Source organism: Camelus ferus, chromosome X (assembly GCF_009834535.1).
Source record: "Camelus ferus isolate YT-003-E chromosome X, BCGSAC_Cfer_1.0, whole genome shotgun sequence".
Lineage (NCBI taxonomy): Eukaryota > Metazoa > Chordata > Mammalia > Artiodactyla > Camelidae > Camelus > Camelus ferus.
In genome coordinates, this window is record NC_045732.1 from 32,169,899 (window position 1) to 32,173,977 (window position 4,079).

General features: G+C 36.9%; 1 pseudogene; it reads left to right on the forward strand.

The window, feature by feature from the left end:
- Positions 1 to 2,216: 2,216 nt before the first annotated feature.
- LOC102511916 lies at positions 2,217 to 2,725 on the forward strand (annotated as a pseudogene).
- Positions 2,726 to 4,079: the final 1,354 nt, after the last annotated feature.

Sequence of the window (4,079 nt, forward strand, 5' to 3'; positions counted from 1 at the left end):
AAAGGATAATATCAAGTGTTGGTGAGGATGTGGAGAAATTTTAACACTCATACATTACTTATAAGGATATAAAAGGTTCAGCTTCTGTATAAAACAGTTTGGTTGTTCTCAACAAGTTCAACATAAAATTATCATATGATTTAACACACCTAGGTATATAATTCCAAAATTAATAACAGGTGTTCAAACAAAAACTTTTACATGAATGTTCATAATGGCATTCTTCACAATAGCCAAAAGGTGGAACAGTTCAAATGACTATCAGTGGATGAATGGATAAATAAATTTTAATATATCCATTCAATGCAATATTAATCAGCTATAAAAAGGAATGAAATATTGATAGATGCTGTAACATGGATGGACCTTGAAAACATTTTATTAAGTGAAAAAATTCAGATACAAAAAGCCATATATTTTGTGATTAAATTTATCAGTAAATTTGAAGAAGACCAATAGAGACAAAGCAGATTGCTAGTTGTTGGGGGTTGAGGAGAAGGGATAATGGGGAGTGACTGCTTAGTGGGTACAGTATTTTTTTGTTGGAGTGGTAAATGTTTTCTGGAACAAGATAGTGGTGATGGTTGCACACATTGTGAATACACTAAATGTTACTCATTTTTACACTTTCAAATGGTTAAAATGGTAAGTCTTATGCATTTTACTACATTTTAAAAAAAGAGACAGATTCTTATATAACTATGTAGAAAGTGACTTCTGTTATATTTTCTTTAAAAAGCAAGTTGTAGGAACGAGTGTGTAACATGATGGGGCTCAGATGCATATGTGTCTGGAAATTAGAATATTTCTCTAGTTTTAGTTCAGATAATGCTAACTGTTGTAATAGGTAAGTCCCTAAATCTCTGTGGCTTAAGGCAATTGAAGTTAATTTGTTGCTCACGTGGAATTCAAACTGTGTTTTTCTATTCTGAGCGAGCGTCAGTCTTCTAAGCAGTGTTATTCAGGGTCCTTTAAAATATGACTCTGCTGTCTTCAACATTGTGATTTTTATCAAACTGCAAGGGCAATAACATGAAAGCTTACACATGGGAATTTTTATGGATCTGGCCTAAAAGCTCTTGGGATTACATTTCATTGGTCAAAATGTAGTTATATGGCCACATGTCACTTTAAGGAAGACTAGGAAATAGAGTCTAGCTTTTTGCCCAGGAGGAAAAAAGAATAGGCTTAGTGAACAGCTAGTTAATCTCTTACACAGATATTTAGGAATATATTAACTGCCTTACGTCTGGTTAAGGGAAGAATATAACTTTCTATTTTGAATTACTTTTCAATGAGCATGACTGTTATGGGCTGAATTGTGCCTCCCGCCTTCAAAATTTATGTGGTGAAGCCCTAACTCCCAGTGCCTCCGGACGTGATTGTATTTTGAGTTAAACCCTTTAAGGTCAAATGAGGCCATTAGAGTGGGCCTTAACCCAATCTGATTGGTGCCCTTATAAGAAGAGGAAATTTGGACACAGAGACACCACATGTGCACCTACACAGAGGAAAGACCATGTGAGGACACGAAGAGAAAGCAACCATATATAAGTCAAGAAGAGAGACCTTAGAAAGAAACCAAATCTGCCAACTCACTCCTTGGTTTTGGACTTTTAGCTTCTAGAACTGTGAGAAATGAAATTTCTGTTGTTTAAGCTACCCAGACTGGTTCTTTGTTATGGCAGTTTTGATGAACTCATGCAATGTTGTATTTTTATAACAAAACAGAAGTTAAATCTCAATATGATTACCTAAATTCAATTTCCAGAAGTGAGAGAAACAGCTTTCCTATGTCCCAGTATCAAAATCTCTTCCCTTTCTGGTAAATGCTTAATATACTCTTTCACAGCTTTACATAAAAAAGGTTTATGAGCCACAAGTTAAAAATACCCTAAAATAGTACATCACTTTCTAATAACAATTAAATTTCAAATTAACTAGAAAATTAGTTGGCTCACTTAGATTAAGACAATGCCCATATACTGTACTGGATTACTGTGTTTACAATTTGCAAAGATAGAGAGTTGAATCCTTTTATATTTTTATTTTTTAAATAGCTGAGTTTCCGCCTTTCACTACTTTTTATTTTTTCTGATTTTACTGTAAGTACTGAATATTTTGATCAGAAGTTGAAGTTTTCGTGTCCTCTGCATACTATTGTTGACCGAGTCTTGGGAGAGTGAGGCTGTAGACCCCAACATGGGTAATCCAGAATGGACACTCTGATCTTTGTTGATAAGGAAAATGAAGAACCAGGCATCCGTGTGGCTCCTATGGACCAGCTGCAGTTGGGGTTTGGGCCTTCAGTCAAAGCTTGAAATGGGAGGTCTCAGGTTTCAACACCACATGTTGGCAAAATGTTCAGTGCTCTACCAGCCTGACCTAAAGCTGCCAGAAAGCCTTTGGGAACTGTCCACAGAGCTACCGAAAAGTCAGTAAAGCCTAATGGACCCCTCAAACAGAAACAGACAACCTTCTCTGCCAAAAGGATGACCAAGAAGACTGTGAGAGCTCTGTTCCTGCCTCAGATGACAGCTATCCAGAAACAGAAACATTCTTTCCCTTTGATCTGCTAGATTTTGAGCTTTTCAACCTGCCTGAGGAGGACCAGATCGCACAGCTCCCCTTGAGTGGAGTGCCTCTCATGATCCTTGATGAGGAGGGGCACCTTGAACAGCTGTGACACCTGGGACCCCCCTTCTCTTCTGCTGTGGGAATCTAGGGAGTCTAATCTGTTGGCAGTCTCCCTCAAAGCATCCTGTTGACTCTGGGTTGTTGAATTGCCACCTGTTTGCTATGACTTAGATATTTCAATTTCTTAACACTTTATAGTTTGTGGGTATGCATTAATAGTTTGTATTAATAAAACTGTTCTTTAACAAAAAAAAACCCCAAAATGTGGCAGTTAACAAATATTTATTGAGTGATGACCACAACAAACAAAGAAACAAGCCAAGCCAAGGAAGAATCTATATATTGTTGATATGTACTTAATGCAGGTGTTTATGATTCATGACAAATTGCATGTTAATGCAAGTCTAATCTGACTGTGGCTGGAGTGGCAACTGCTAACCACTTCTTCCTGGGATGTGGAGATGACTAAGGTATTGTCTTCAGGATTTTCTCCTTACGTTGCCCTGGTTCTGGATTGCCTTGTCTGACAGAAGCTGTAAAATTCTTCATCCAACCCAGATCCATGCAAGATTGTTCTCTTACAGCTATCAGAAGCAACGTGCTGATTATAGAATTCTAAATCCATAGAATCCACCAATTCTGTCTCCATCTCACCAAATTCAGCAACTATTTTATTTACTTCTCTATTTCTACATCAATTTAAATTGCTATTGTTCAAACCTGTGCCATGCATAACTCCACTATATAACATCGTGCCCCCAAATTCCAAGAAATGCCTTCTCTATGCATCTTACTTGCACATACTTCTACAGTTTGCACATGCTTTTATAGTTTTAGAAAGAAAAGTGTTATCTCTTGTGGTGATAAGCTCTATCATTCAATTGCCCTTTCATTTGTAGCAATATCCTTTTTTCCCCTATATGAAGGAAATGAAGTAAGAGCCTGAAACAAGGAAACAGAAGAGAATTCCAAGGTTCGGTGAACTCTTCTCAGGTTTCAAAGGTGATACCTGGATCTAACACATCATAATTGAAGTCTTGAGTTCCTACTTATGCTAGTGATACTCGCGTAATTCTGTAAATGTGATTCTGTGATCTTCACTGTTCTTTGAATTTTATCCTGCACTTTTCACATCTATTTTCAAGAATATTATTTTTCCTGTGATCATTATTGGCATCCTCTTGTGAACCAATCATTAGTTGAATATAAGTATTCCAGGAGCTGAAGTGGGCATTCAGGGAGCCCACTGGTGTCTTTTTCTTAAAGAGCTAAATCTAATTGGATTGGGTCAGAGGAGTTGCAAAGTTTATCCACATGCATAGTCATTAACTTACTAGACCTTCCCCTTAAGGCTACTTAACATTGGCATTTTATTCTATGTGTACGTACATATGTATGTATGTGTGTGTGTGTGCTTCCTCAGAAAATGTGTAATATTAAAC